This window comes from Centruroides sculpturatus, unplaced genomic scaffold, assembly GCF_000671375.1.
Source record: "Centruroides sculpturatus isolate CEXI.00-Female unplaced genomic scaffold, Cexi_2.0 scaffold368, whole genome shotgun sequence".
NCBI classification, from domain to species: domain Eukaryota; kingdom Metazoa; phylum Arthropoda; class Arachnida; order Scorpiones; family Buthidae; genus Centruroides; species Centruroides sculpturatus.
The window spans coordinates 485,911-503,306 of NW_019385149.1; the positions used below are offsets into that span (position 1 = coordinate 485,911).

Genomic DNA, 17,396 nt, shown 5'->3' on the forward strand with positions numbered 1-17,396 from the left:
TTTCTTTTAATTTACATAGTAAACATTTGCTACGTGTTTATGAAACATTGATTATTGATCGAATGTATAATAAATTATTTAATTAAAAATAATACAATATTCATACGTAATATTTATATGATTCGTGAAATATTTATGTACACAATGCATCCATAACTTCACGGTATTTCCCTTTTGAGACTGGCAGAGATCCAAAAGAAGAATTTATTAAACTAACTCTTAATCTAATCTTCACGTCTCTTTATATTCATTGCGACACACATTCCTAATCAAGCATACTTTTGCCTCATATCTCTTCGTGGCATTCCAATGATTCTTTTTACTCAATATTTTATACGAATTTTCTATCAAATTCAAATTAAGCCGATTTTTCTTTCTATTTAAACTATTTCTTAACATTTTCTTTCATTAGTTGTAAATAATATTAAAGTCGGCTTATTCGCTTTCATCTGCAATTTCTTTTATGTTTGCATAAGTTAATTAATTGAAATTAATAGAGCTGAAGGTAACCGAAAAGCTTCTTAGCTACATCATGCATTAAACTATTACAAGTTCTTACATTTGAAATAGGATAATAAGTTCCAGAAAGATGATGACTGATTAAATTTGAAATAATTAAATATAATAATATATCAATAAAAAATTGAATATTTAGTGTAAAATTTGCTATGACTAAAATTTTTAATAAACAAATAGATATAACTTGGGCTCAATTGTTTACAGTAGAAGGAAATCTTAAGTCTTATAAAGCATTTTATGTTGTAATTTAATGCAGAACTGATAGTTCAATTTTCATTCTATAAAGTTTATTGCATATTACCGTAAGTCTAAAATTAATAATTGTCTCAGTAGACGTTCTTAGAAATTTCGTGTTTTGCATAAAGGAGAATAAACTTTCCTCATTTCCTTGTTTGCAAACGGATATTTGCAAAATTATATGCTAATTCCTAAAATTCTGAATATAATAATAATTAGTATATCGTTATTGGAACAATTAAGGATACAATTACAGAATATCTGGATACTTCTATAAGGGACAAATTATATGAAAATAAATTATGTATAATATTAATGTTGATAACATAAATTGTATTAATACGTTAGAATAAATTAAATACGGAAATTAAAATATTTAAAACAGACATTTATAATAGAACATTAATAAAATAATTGAAGAGTATTAGAACAAGGAATTTAGCCAATTTAAGTTACTTTTTAATAAGATGGAATTCTCCGAAAAATATGAATCACGAAACTTTTTGTATGTTATTGGAAATATTATGAAATAAAGGTGTACATTTATTCCTTGGAATAAATTTAAGATAGAAACTATATTTAATGCGAATTGGATTGAACTGAATACATTCAGATAGAAAGGATATGGAATAATTTCAGTTTCGAAATTACTAATATTTTAAAATTAAATTAAACTTATATATATATTATATATACAATTTGTTTTGCTGTATACTAGGATATTATTTCTTTACAGAATTTTATCAGTGATGATTATTTAATAGCTACGAAATATACGTTACTTAATAGTATACGACCATAAATATACCATTCGTGATTTGTTCTGTAGTGTCAAGTTTGGTTCTCTAGTGTCAGAAAATACAATTAGTCTTATGGGTCAATTCTAGTGATCTCGCCTAAGCTGATCTATTATTAAGTATAGGCGAGATCATTAAAAGTGCGTCAATATTAGGCAAGCTAATGACGAAACTAACACATGCATGTTATTCAATTATTCGTAAGCCACGTTTTTGTATTCATATAATAGATAATTATAATTGAATTTTCTCATTTAGTGTTGCGTGGAGTGGGATCCAATAAAGGAATTCAACGAAATTTGACGGGATATTTTTCCAAAAACACGAGGAAGGTAATTTTGTGAAAAAAATAATTTCAATTTTAATCAGCAGGGAAAAGGTTACTTATTTAGGCATTGGACACTAAAATCAGACCAGTAACATTACGGAAACGTGCTTTGTTAATAAAGCTCTAATACTAAATAATACTTTAATAAAACCTAATACAAAAATAATAACAATAAAACAGTAATTATTTCTGAATATAAAATTATTTAGTAATATGTTCTTCCTCTAGCGCATATGCATCGTGTTAAGCACTTTATCTGCTTTATCCACGCGTGGATAAAGCGAGTTAAGAGCATTAACTTTCCTTGGTGCCAAGTTCTAAAACAAAACAATAAATATTTTTTTCTCTCGTTCTATTTTTAAAATTATTTTCAAATTATCTGGCTTTCAAATTTCATTACAATCCGTTCATTACATATCGTTCTAATAGTTCTGAATATAAAAGGTTTTTTACATCTGAAAAGAATTTTTTCGAATAATTAAACAAACTGATTTGAAAATTTACACTAAATATTCATTACAATCGTATTAAAGTTTAGTAAACTGAAAAATTTACTGATACAGTCGGCCCCCCTATAACACTGTTGATAATTCCGTTTTATATGAATTCCATGTTGTACGAGTCACTTAGATTTTATAAATACGTGTGCCGGGCTGTGAACGGTTCACGTATTTGTAAAATCTAAGTGACTCGTACAACATGAAATTCATATAAAACGGAATTATCAACAGTGTTATGGGAAGTAAACTGTATATTATTAATACGTTAGAAATGTTATAGATTATATGCTCACAGATAAGCGTATTATCTATAATTTAAATGCAATAAACTTCAATATGATTCTAAATTATCGAATCTTATAATATATAAAAGTAAAAAAGTTGGTATTATAAACAAACTTTAAAAAATTTTAATAAATTTGTTTTATTTATTAACATTTCTATTTCTTTGCTTTAACCTTTATTTTCCTTTTTGAATTGTTTATGTTATTTGAGTGCCATTTCTGTAATTAGACACGAAATTTTATATTCAATTCTGTTTTATTAGTGAAAACGAAAAACACTAAAGAAAAATAAACTAAAATATATTTAGTTATATCTTGTTTTATTCCATATTAAAATATAATTCATTAAACGAAGAAATAATTGTCTGAATTTATTTTCGATTGTAAATTATATAAGAGAGAAATGATATAAACACACATCTAAATTGCTGAAATCAAACAGAATAATTGACTCATTAGTCCTATTATTTTAATTTAATTCATTCCATAACTATGAAATAATGGCAGATAATTACTTCTACTAATTCCAAAGGAAGATGGTATTTTTTTATTGTTATCCCATCTGTCTAGTCAGGTGTTATCCTTTAAGTAAAATCGCTTATAGTATATTACACTTCACGGCATATCGGAACAAGATAATCCTCGAGTGTCCACATAAGCTAATATAGATTAACATTTATATAACTAGTTAAAAGACAATATGTTCGTTCATGTAAGCTGTTCTATGAATCTTGTCCAGAGAAATTTTATGAGCATTGTCAAAGACAATTTTTTTGTCAATTTGGTAAGCTGTTCTAATTCTTAATAATTATTAAAAAGAAACAGTAGATGCACTTCATAGTGTAAGTGTTTCAGCTTTGCATTCGCTTACAAAAGTACTGTACGTTTCAATTTATACTTCAGAAATAAGAATATGATATTTAAATTTTAAACTAGAGAAGAATGAGTAATGAATAAATTATTTCTACAGATTTAGAATAAGATAAGATAAGCTACAAAATCATTTCATAAGATTTTCTGAAGAGATTTTACAACAAATTCCTCCCAAGATTTACAGAATGGAGTCTTATTCTTAAACTCAATATTTCACGATCGACGTTCAGCAAAAAATATTTAACAATGGAGTATTTTTGTTTTCTGTTTTTAAATTTAAAAGCGTTGTATCCTGAAAAATATTTTTGCTTCTGATCGACATTTTATTGTTTCAATTAATAAATATGTTTAGTATGCCAAAGTTAAAAATGAAGGCTCCGATAAAGTACTAAAATGGTTTAGATAATCCATCAATAGAGGATTGTAAGTTAAGAAAGAATCAGTTCCTTTATTTCCGATAGAATTTCTTATTTTATTTTTAATGAAGTATGCTATGGATAGAATTACACGAATTTGCCATTAAATCAATTTGAAATTTACCATTTAATCAGTCAGAACCATATCAAATACAGTATAAATTTTTTACTGTTTTGTACTAAGAAATAATTTTGTTTTTAAATTATGTGTATTAATTACAATTTTTATAAAAATAAAAAGATCTCGAATAATTTTTAATGTATAATTATGTCACAGAATTTTATAATATTTTATCGGTTAAATTTTATTTTAAGTTCTTCTATAACTTTTTATAGGATTAATTTTTATCGATGATAAAAATTCACAAATCTGATTACGAAAATTTCTTCAATACAGTATTTTATCAATGAAATTATTGGAAAAATTATTAATTTTGTGGATAAAATTCAGAACAGGGAACATTTTCCTGAATATTTTTTAATGAAGGATGATAATATAAATATAAGGTCGTTCCACTTAGCTTTATCTAATTATCTTATATTTGCATTTTTCAGGATAATAATTTAAATATCTAACAAAATTTTAAATAAATTTAAAACGTATTGAATTATTTAGCACTTGCATTTTTATTGTTAATTTAACTATTTTTCAACTGAATTGAATTATAAAAGTTCCGTTTTAACTATGATTGGTCATAAAAAAAGTTTAAGATGAATAAAAGAATTGTGTACCGATTATTACGTTATTTAATAAATCTGTTTATATTTATATGTCAATCTATTTTAAAAATAAATTTCATTAAACAACGAGCAAAAATTATTGTGACATTGTCACAATGCCATGTTGCAATTTTAATCATTTTTTAATTAATTTAATTTAAAATATATGCTTTCCACCTCAAATAAGTAGTGGCTTGACCCTGTACAGTACATCGTACAATTTCTGATAATAATAAAGTCATGCCGATCATCTATGTAAGTCCGTTTTAAATTTGAATTGAAATCACGTGACTTCCGATCTAGACCGGAAGGTCGTATATAGTTAATCAGGGCCGCCTGCTCCCTAAGCTTTCCATATATGACCTCTACTTTCATCTATCGAATACCGTTCTCTAAATTAAGGAAGAACAGTCTGAAAATTTTGTGCGCTGAATATATATAGTACGTGAATAGGATTTTGATAATAAATAAAAGATATTTAATAATAAAATTGGTTTTATTATTTTCGTCTTTGAGCGAATTTACTTTTATTTTATTACAAACGTGTAGAAAACATTTTTTATTTGTATGAAAAATTTTTAATTTAACCGATTTGTATAGAACAATTAGGCCACAAGAACGTTCCAAATGCTCGAATGGTCGACCATGAAAAGCTGTATTTTTCTTCTTTCTATTCTAGTCGTTAATGCAATTCATTAAATGTAAGTATTTAATTTTTAGATAATTATTTTCCAATAAAATACAGAAAATAAAAATGTAAGATTATTCAATTAATGTTGTTTATTTTTCTGGATGTCCTATTTTTCTATAATTTTTCTGGATAATAGTTTAGATACTTAATAAAACTTTAAAAGAAATTAAATAACAATAAATTATCATTTTATATATTTTTATTATAACTGGAAATTTGTTCATTGTTAATAATCAGTTAATCACCAACAAGAAAACGTAAGTGGTATGTGATTCCGATAGATTCCGGATTATTATACGTTGCTTGAAAGCCTTTTATGGAGTGTGTCACGAAACCATTGTCACATCGAGTTTGTATGGCCAGTAGGAAAAGCTAAATTATCTGGAAATGCCGTAATAAAAGTGAATAATCCTGCCATTTAACTCATTTTACACGAATGGCACGAACAGAATTGACTTATGCTCTTTTAGTTATTAATCAGATGCGCATATTAAATGAATCACACCTTCAGAAAAGTGATTAGTCTCTTTATTCATTTTTAAACTACACTTTGCACTTTTCGTCATTGCCATCAATATGAATTTGAAGAACTTCACTCAATTCTGAATTCCGTTTCGTCAATTTCTGTGCTAAGTCTCAAGTTGTGTGAGAAGCAATACGAACGACAACACACACGGGAGTGTCATGTGTCACGAACTACTCAGTGAATGATCTCACTGAACGAGTTGTTACCACATAATATTCTCAACACGTTCATGTTGCTACTCACATAACTCGAGACTGTCCTGTTAGTCCTGTTAGTGTCGATGAGGAGGAACTCATCAGTAACATTGAACTTTTACTTCGATCTGGTGTTTACTTCGAAACAGTCGATGATTTGAATTTTGAAGATCGTTGATGCTCAAGAAGATCAAATACAGGTTGTGGATCTCATTGTATGCTTCGATGAAGAACTTCGAATCGACTGTCACAGTCAGTTTGAAATTCACTGATATGACTGTCAATCGCCCTCCGAAAGCGGATATCCTATAATCATCTTGCAAAAATTTAAATTATGTCATTTTCAAAGATGATTCAGATTGTTAATGAACTGCTGAACGTTTCAGAATGAAATGGAAGATTAAAGTTGAACGTAATAGGTTCAAGACCTTTTCTGATTGTCACAGTAAGGATTTTGTTAGGAATAAATAGACCCGTTTGAGGAGCTTATCACATGCCAAGGCATCTCGAGAAACTCAAGAAGATTCATTCTATCGTTCTCCAAAGATCTGTAGAAGCAAAACAGGATTATAAGATTGTATATAATCGTAACTTTCGATTCTGGGCATGTGAAGTCAACATAGAAGTCAGACTCATGAACTTCAAAGTATGAGAGTCATGGGCTATAAAATTCAAGATAATAAATGACATTGACAGTTAGAAGCTCAATCGAATTGATATCAAAAGATTCAGTCGTGAAGAATCCAAGCAAAAGTTGACAGTTTATCAGAAATATCAACAATGAAAGGCTGGCTCCCTACTATTCGCGTACAGCTGTAAATTTGAATATCAATATGAAATGCATAGTGGCAGAATCTTGACTGTAAAGGAACGCACCGAATTACTGCTTGGTTCAATCACTATCAGTTATTCCTATACGATTCTACTCATGATCACAATTGATGGAACTCTGCATCCTTTGTTGTTCATATGTCTTCAATAAAAAGTGATAAATTATCTGAAAATTCAAGCCCATCCTATCCATGGACAACATTTACTTGAAGTATTCATCATCTAGAAATGTTTGATAAAAATTAGATCGAAGAATGGTTCAATGATATTATATTTCTGGAATTCGATAAAGTTCATAAAAGATAGACATGTTTTTTCATAACGCTTGATCTGGATTCAAATCTTCGAGAATAAAATAAGGGCTTACCATTAATTAATATGAGAATGATTCCGCGAAGATCACACGAATCATTCAGTTTATGGCACATGTTCTTCCGTTCTTGGAACACGTCAGACCACATTCTCTTGATAAACAGCAGTTTCTCTATACCAGCGAAACACGGCCATCAAACTACAGTCCTTGTTCACTGCGAATCGTTACAAAGAAATGATCGAGTATTCTTGGTTTCAATCAGAATATCTCATTGGAAGAAAATATTATTTAGAAACTCCAGAATCGTTCGGTTTTGAAAATATTTTTCAATTCTTAGATGCCTTCAAATCGCGATGAAAAAAGGCAGTCTTTGTACAGTAAGTCTACGTTGTAGTCACTGTGAGACCTACTTATGCTTCAATCATTTCTTCATGCATAATTTCGATGCATGCTGTAAATGCATTAATTAATATATTCATTAATTGAAATTTTAATAAAATGTGTTCATTATTTCAATCTATCTTTATTTGAATTTTAAACACTATTCCAATACCGCAGCCTTCCAAATCGATATTATTTCTATATCAACATAACTTATATTAATGCATTTTCCTATAGGTGACTAATATGGCTATTGTGGCCAAACGAAATTGAGGTAGTGTAAATTGACAACGGACACAATTGATAAAAGCTTTCAAACAACATACAATAATTCAGAATCTGTCCGAATTATTACTAATAGTTTTCATGTAAAGTCGTATCTTTGGACCATAAAATATTATTTAAATGTCACTTTAATGAAAATCAATAAGAAATTTCGTAATTTTAATATTACTAAATATATTTCATCGAAATGTCCTAGTCTAGGTAATTTTTCTGTAGACTTTGACAAGTTTTCCAGTTACCAATTGAATAATTTTATTAATCGAAAATCAATTAGGCATTGGTCATATGTATAAGTCATGTAACTCCAATAGTTCAATGTACTGTACTTTACATTCACAGTTTACAAGACTTTTATAATAAACCCGAATTTTAAAAGCTGTGCTTCGAGATTATATTCAAAAATCATTTTAAAGCCTTATTACTTTTCACTGAAATAATTTTCTTTATTATTTCTATCCGATTTTTGAAACGAGGAGAATTTTCAAAATTATTATAAATTAGTTACATGAGCCAAATGTACTATTAAAACAAAGTTTGGTTGATGAAATGGTTTTTATAATTAATTATATTCTAAACATTCCTTTATAATTTACAGAAGAAATCTGTATATTTTAAATAAAATTTTAATTATGATACTAAAACTTAAAATCTAAAAGTACAGTAATTGCTAATTAGTTAATAATTGTTTGTGACATTTAATATTTGGTATATTTAAATTCGAAATGATCTTGTTAACAAAATGTAATTTTATGAAGTATTTTCAATTAGTTTCATTTTCTGTAAAAGCCACTAATTTCATCTTGTTTTGAAATAATTACTTGCTTCAAATTTTCAATTTTCTTTATAACTCTAAAATTTTGAATTCAAATTGAATTTAAATTACTATATGGAGTAGTATTTAGGTGTATTTTAGGTAATATATAAAGCTATATATGATCTATATATAGATATAAATATGTAAATTTATTTAATATATAGATAATTTCAAAATGTATATTCTATATTAATTATTTAGTTTTCCTATTAAGCATCAAAATGGCTGTTTTAGCTTTATACAGTGACAGCTTTCCAGCACACATATATAGGCTAATATAAGGCAAGAAGGCAAGAATTTAGATGTTTTTGCCTGTTATGGATGACTGTGAACTAATAAAATTTTGATAATGATGATTTAATGATTACTGTATTTATAAAACAATAAATAAATATAATATCAGTTATTTTTTATTATTAAAATAAAGTTACCTCTTTATATATATTCCAATAAAAAATATAATTTTTTAATAAAATGTAGACATTTAGCTACTGATTAAAATCTATTATTACTATGCAAATTTGTTGCATATATCAATAAAAATTTACTGAGTTACATGGTTTAATTTTTTATAAATTTTTCATAAAATTCTCTACACAAATCCAGATATAAATTTGAAATTCATAAAATATACAGTATAATATATGCAGTGTTTTGTGTACAATCAGTGAAAAAATCCACCTTTAATTTATAAAGATATTTTCAGTAGATTTTCACTTTAATTTATGTTAATATATATTAAAAAATTATGTAAAGCTTTTGATTTATCCTCATTATTTTCTCTCAAATTGATGTAANTAATACAAAGTATTTAGAATATATATTAAAATGAAAATTTCTTTTTGATATATATAAATGCATAAATTATTCATCCATAAAATAATAAAACGAAGAAAAAATTTATATTGATGTAAAACGAATTATTCTCCTTGGGTGAAATTTCTATTCGAATTGTCATATTTCCGGATTACGAAACATTTTTCATCATTGTTTTTACTGCCAAAACACTTTCGTTTTCGAATAACTTAAAAAGAATGTTGGCGTCATTTGAATGTAAAATGAGAGAACTCATTTAATACTTTCAGACATTACTGAACTTCGTAATTTTTTTAAAGTTGAAGGCTGAATGGATAAAACCACTGAACTAAATACGAAATGTAACGAAAGATTCCTACATTATCTTCTCGTATTTGAGAAAATGTGGATGTAGTGAATCTTAATTAAATCTTAATTGCGTATAAAAATATTCAGATTAAATAGAATTTTCTAGGATCTTAAATACCTCAGTGAATTGAGATTTTCGTAGAGATCTTTGTCACTCTAGACGAAGACACATTGGTTAGCAAGGCGATAGTGTTCTTAGACACACTCAAGGCGATAGTGTTCTTAGATTTAAAAACTTTACCTATCACATTTCATGCTCGATAAGTTCTTAAGTAAATTTCATTATTATTTGATTCTTTCATACATATTATCTCGATCAATTTTCATAGTTCGAATCGGCTTCGTAAAAAGTTTTTTGCTTGGATGAAGATAAATAACAAATGTTAGTTCTTATGGTTCGGTGAAGTTCAGAATTGAAGTTCTGGTAGTTATTTTTCACAGAATCGATAATATCAATGATACTTTATATAAAAATTATATAATTATTACCATAATATAGTATATATAATATTTGCATAATAATATAAATATAAGCAATATCACAGTGTAAATTATATATAAATTAACTCATTTTATTATATTTTATTAATTACAAAAAATAATTAAGCAAAAAAAATTACAAATTTGTTTCTTTATTGCCTTTTATGCTATTTAAAATTGTAATTTAGAAAATTACAAAAATAAATTTCTATTCTCAACTCGAATTTAGATTTAATTATTAAATCTATATTTTCAGTTCCAAGTTTACTTCAATAAATTTCTTAAGAAATTTTCGGTTAAAATTATAATAAAAAATATAAATATTATTTTTAACATTTTTTCAATTAAAAGGTCAATTTTTCAAAGAAAATATTTCCTCAAAAAATTGATGAAACTTCATGAGTTAATTCCACAGAAATAACCGCCGTTATTTTGCCTGGACCGCATTTAATCAGAGACAAAAGCTTATCTTCGTATTCTTTATTTACTTATTTACTATGTATTTCGGGTGCAATATTTTTGTGTAACTTGCTCCCCTCTTCAGGTTTTACATTTCTATAAATTGGTAAATTCGATTATTACATTTGTTATTACGGTAAATTACAACAATTTTGGATATATTTACATAATAGTTAACTAACCTGTTTTATGTTTAGACATACATCTGCCCAGTGTTGATGTTGTGTCCCCTAAGGCATTTTTAGACCGTTTTCCCTTTTTGTTTTCTTTAGCTTTATCCATTTCCTCCACACGTTGTCAACCTCCATTCCATCATTTAGGTTTATGGTTTTGTTTTTATTAACAATTTCGAAGTGCTCTTTGAATTTTCGTAGATAACTACCTTTTTCTCTATGGATTATTTTTACACTTTTTTCGTAGATTGTGCATCCAAATTCCCTACAGTGATTCACTGTAGAGAATTTGGATGCACAATCTACGAAAAAAGTGTAAAAATAATCCATAGAGAAAAATGTAGTTATCTACGAAAATTCAAAGAGCACTTCGAAATTGTTAATAAAAACAAAACCATAAACCTAAATGATGGAATGGAGGTTGACAACGTGTGNTTAAAATTATAATAAAAAATATAAATATTATTTTTAACATTTTTTCAATTAAAAGGTCAATTTTTCAAAGAAAATATTTCCTCAAAAAATTGATGAAACTTCATGAGTTAATTCCACAGAAATAACCGCCGTTATTTTGCCTGGACCGCATTTAATCAGAGACAAAAGCTTATCTTCGTATTCTTTATTTACTTATTTACTATGTATTTCGGGTGCAATATTTTTGTGTAACTTGCTCCCCTCTTCAGGTTTTACATTTCTATAAATTGGTAAATTCGATTATTACATTTGTTATTACGGTAAATTACAACAATTTTGGATATATTTACATAATAGTTAACTAACCTGTTTTATGTTTAGACATACATCTGCCCAGTGTTGATGTTGTGTCCCCTAAGGCATTTTTAGACCGTTTTCCCTTTTTGTTTTCTTTAGCTTTATCCATTTCCTCCACACGTTGTCAACCTCCATTCCATCATTTAGGTTTATGGTTTTGTTTTTATTAACAATTTCGAAGTGCTCTTTGAATTTTCGTAGATAACTACCTTTTTCTCTATGGATTATTTTTACACTTTTTTCGTAGATTGTGCATCCAAATTCCCTACAGTGATTCACTGTAGAGAATTTGGATGCACAATCTACGAAAAAAGTGTAAAAATAATCCATAGAGAAAAATGCCAATTTATAGAAATGTAAAACCTGAAGAGGGGTGCAAGTTACACAAAAATATTGCACCCGAAATGCATAGTAAATAAGTAAATAAAGAATACGAAGATAAGCTTTTGTCTCTGATTAAATGTGGTCCATCAAAAAAAATAATTTAGCTACTATAAGTAATAGATATGTATTATATCAATGGTGCAGTTTTCTTTATATTCTTTTAAAATGTCAATTTTTTCAAAGAAAATATTTCCTCAAAAAATTGATGAAACTTCATGAGTTAATTCCACAGAAATAACCGCCGTTATTTTGCCTGGACCGCATTTAATCAGAGACAAAAGCTTATCTTCGTATTCTTTATTTACTTATTTACTATGTATTTCGGGTGCAATATTTTTGTGTAACTTGCTCCCCTCTTCAGGTTTTACATTTCTATAAATTGGTAAATTCGATTATTACATTTGTTATTACGGTAAATTACAACAATTTTGGATATATTTACATAATAGTTAACTAACCTGTTTTATGTTTAGACATACATCTGCCCAGTGTTGATGTTGTGTCCCCTAAGGCATTTTTAGACCGTTTTCCCTTTTTGTTTTCTTTAGCTTTATCCATTTCCTCCACACGTTGTCAACCTCCATTCCATCATTTAGGTTTATGGTTTTGTTTTTATTAACAATTTCGAAGTGCTCTTTGAATTTTCGTAGATAACTACCTTTTTCTCTATGGATTATTTTTACACTTTTTTCGTAGATTGTGCATCCAAATTCCCTACAGTGATTCACTGTAGAGAATTTGGATGCACAATCTACGAAAAAAGTGTAAAAATAATCCATAGAGAAAAATGTAGTTATCTACGAAAATTCAAAGAGCACTTCGAAATTGTTAATAAAAACAAAACCATAAACCTAAATGATGGAATGGAGGTTGACAACGTGTGGGAGGAAATGGGAGGAGCTAAAGGGAAAGAAAACAAAAAGAGGGGAAAACGGTCTAAAAATGCCTTAGGGGACACAACATCAACACTGGGCAGATGTATGTCTAAACATAAAACAGGTTAGTTAACTATTGTGTAAATATATCCAAAATTGTTGTAATTTACCGTAATAACAAATGTAATAATTAAATTTACCAATTTATAGAAATGTAAAACCTGAAGAGGGGTGCAAGTTACACAAAAATATTGCACCCGAAATGCATAGTAAATAAGTAAATAAAGAATACGAAGATAAGCTTTTGTCTCTGATTAAATGTGGTCCAGGCAAAAAAACGGCGGTTATTTCTGTGGAATTAACCCATGAAGTTTCATCAATTTTTTGAGGAAATATTTTCTTTGAAAAATTGACCTTTTAAAAGAATGTAAAGAAAGCCGCGCCATTGATATAATACATATCTATTACTTATAGTAAATTTTTCAATTGTTTTAAAAATTCATGTAAATTATCAATTTGAATTGATTAGCATTTTTCCTGAACTCTAAAAGAATTTACAGGTTAATTATTATGTCATTAAACATAAATATTAGAAATTAAAACAAAAATTTAGTTGTTTAAAAAGTCTGTCATTTAAATAAATATTTTTCATTTTTTTGTTGTCCAAGAACTTTATAGTAAATAAACTTGCATACTTATTTAATGCAAACGGTTTAATTTAAAGTACTTTATTTTAATTATAATAATATATTAATGAAAAAAATATTAACATTAATGTTTAGAATTATAAACGATTATATATTTATTTATAAAGTTATAATAGTACTGTATATTGCTGGATAAATTCACATTACCCAGTATAAAGATAAGAAAAATGATAATACAAAGTATTTAGAATATATATTAAAATGAAAATTTCTTTTTGATATATATAAATGCATAAATTATTCATCCATAAAATAATAAAACGAAGAAAAAATTTATATTGATGTAAAACGAATTATTCTCCTTGGGTGAAATTTCTATTCGAATTGTCATATTTCCGGATTACGAAACATTTTTCATCATTGTTTTTACTGCCAAAACACTTTCGTTTTCGAATAACTTAAAAAGAATGTTGGCGTCATTTGAATGTAAAATGAGAGAACTCATTTAATACTTTCAGACATTACTGAACTTCGTAATTTTTTTAAAGTTGAAGGCTGAATGGATAAAACCACTGAACCACTGAACAGTTATTGGTTGCACGTTCGTTCCTGATCAACGTGATGGTGCGTGGAGTTTCCTCCACGTGTCTAATACAACACCTAAATAGGGGGCCAGTTTTCCATAGAATGTCCTCCCGTGAGATATTTATTCCCCACGGCGAATCGCCCATGTGCTGCGTGTCTTATTCCATCTAAATCAAACCAAAGAAATCCTTAAAATTATAGAGAGAGAAGAAGAAAACAGTTTTTAATAATATATATTGTTATTTGGCATAAAATATTAAATTATATACTTTAGTAAATTAATAATTTATATTGTTGAATTTTTATATACAGCGTTTTTGGAACAAAAATTTAATTATTTGATATTAAAATTTCTCGGAGTATATTAAAAAAATTAATTTAATATTTTAATTTCTTACCTTCTGTAACGACAAAAGAAATAAAAATGCTAAATATTATAAATATAATAGATTGCCTATTATATTTATTTAAGTCTATAAATAAAAAAATATTGAACTGTACTAAAATAACGACGTGATCTGTGTTTGAATAATTACTCTGATTTAAAGATGCTTAAAAATAACCGGAAATAATTAAAGAACAAATAAATTTTAGCAGCATCTTTGTATTTTATCTTTAATGAATATTTATGAATGAGAATTTATTAATCCAAATACTCATGAAATTAATGAAAGTAATTTTACTCTTGCACTTCTATTACTGCTGATAATTTAAGAAAAGTGAATAAATATATGCAAAATAATCTTTATTGTTTTATATAATGATCTCTTTACTATCGTTATTATTAATTGTGTAATATCGTGACATTCTGCTTTTATTTTCGATAATTATAAATTTTTCCATTTATTTATCAAATATTAATTTTTGTGGAATTATATATAATTCCTATTTTGATTATGCTTTATAAAATATGAAATACTTAGAATATTATTATTAGAAGCGTACTTAATTTAGTCAATATTATTGTATGAAAATTTCAATAATAAGTAAATGAGTTTTCTACATAGTTTATTAAAAGCATTTTCGGTGGAATAGGAGAATATAGCTTTGTCTAATTAATGGACCTGTGTTATAAATTTTTTATGGCATTTATTATTATAATTATTCATTGATAACATATAATATATTTTAACAACATAACAAATTCATTTTTTAATAACATAACATCACTTTTAGAATGTCATTTCTTTAATATAAAAATTATTAGTAAATAATTTAAACGTTTCATACATATTAAGGACAAATCAAATAATATCAATGGTGATTTTGATCATTCTTCATTGTTTTATAGCAAAATTTTTTTAAATATGGATCTCCTTTATATAAACAACGATAACAGAAGCTACTGTATAACAGCACACATTAGATATTTTTCAGACGTTTTAAAAATTCCTTTCTAGACATGTAGTAAATATTATGTTAAAAATAACAGTTAAAATTTTACATTTATTTTCTTGTACAACTGTGTTTTTTTTTTTTTATTCAGCGTCTTTAAATACAAATTACAATTAATTTTGTATGTTATAAACTTATTTAGTCATTAATTGGTCATGTTTTCAGTGAAAGATAGCTAGTTTTTGACATCAATATCACTCTTGTTTTTTAGATATAAAATATTCTTAAGAGATTTAATAATATCTAGGGAAATGAAAACGTAGAAATAGAAATAAACTTAAGTAAATTGATGATGTAGAATCTAATAATGATTATCCTAATGACCTTGATCTACTTTTCGCGGAACATTCGCTACAAAAGAAACATTCAAAGTTATCGAGAGAGACCGATTACTTATAACTCATTTCTTAATTTAAACTTACGTACAAAACTAGAAATCATCGTCTATTTTTAACTTTGAATTGAGCAAACTACTGTCCTGACTGACACATCGTGTCCTTTATCTCCAAGAACAGATCATCGCTCTTCTTATGTCTTTTTAATGACGTATAAAAAAGAAACGTTTAGAGTTAAAATGTTCTAAAATTCTGTTAAAACAATAAATAAGAATTTAGGAAATAGGAAAACGTACAATAATTGAGATTTGACACATAAATAATCTAAAAAAGTACGATGCATGACACTTGGAAGCAACAAGCCGCAATGGAAAATCGTATCGGCGTTTTGCTTGCGAACACAAATAGAAATGAATGGTTTGTAAACATTTCTTAACAGTTTGTTTGTAAGCTTGAAATAAGAATTGTTATTTACGTAATTGATTCGTTCTATAACTTTGCAATTTCAATTTTCTCCTCTCATCAACAATAGTGATTGCTTACTTGGCAACAATTAAATCAAGGTCAACGGGATAGTCATTATCAGATTCCGCAGCATCAATTTACTTAGACAGACACACTCTAATTTCTAATTTTTTTTTCTTTTTAATAAAAGTTATTTGGCTCCAAAAGAATTTTTGGAACATTTTGTACAACACTGAATATTTTCCAATTTAAATAATTTGATTAATAATTAACAAAATTTGGAAAATCTACAACGAAACAATTAAGGATTTACTACATCCTCATTTAATACTATACATTCTCCTATTATTATTGTTATTACAGTAAAATCTCGATTTAACGGACTAATTCGAACGAGAGAGTGTTCGTTAAAGCCGAAAGTGTCCTTTATACAATAAAGTGGGTTTTCCAAATGCTCGTGTTAAAAAATTAATAAATTATCTGTTTTTACTTATGTAGATACGTTAATGTGATTAAAATGAAGTATGTATGAGAAGTTTTAATTTCACAGAAAATGTTTTTATACACATTACAGTATTGCTTATGTACTGTACTGTACTCACCGTACAGTACATCTGAGACCGTAATAAACAAATAAGCCTGTAAGATCGAAATCAAAATAAATAAACCCTATTGGAAAATACCCTATTACTTTTATTTAACTAAACAAACAAATAATGTTCTTAAGATCGGTGGCTCTTAGATTTGAAAAATCCTTTTAATTTAATTAACATAGAAAACATTTTAAAATTATTTGTTAATTTTCACGTATTATATACGCGAGTTTATTTTTAATTACAAATTATTTTTAAATGATTACAATTTAATTTAAAAATTTTAAATATATTCAAATATATATTTATCACTAACCTGAAATCACTGTTTTGCTTTACATTTTATTTTTCATTTTATTTT

At 26.7% G+C, this 17,396-nt stretch overlaps 1 protein-coding gene across 1 annotated transcript in view; it reads left to right on the top strand.

Moving 5' to 3' along the window:
* The window catches only part of LOC111635463 (cGMP-dependent 3',5'-cyclic phosphodiesterase-like), a 95,075-nt gene that overhangs the window by 50,328 nt on the left and 27,351 nt on the right, over positions 1-17,396 (top strand). The window lies entirely within an intron of this gene.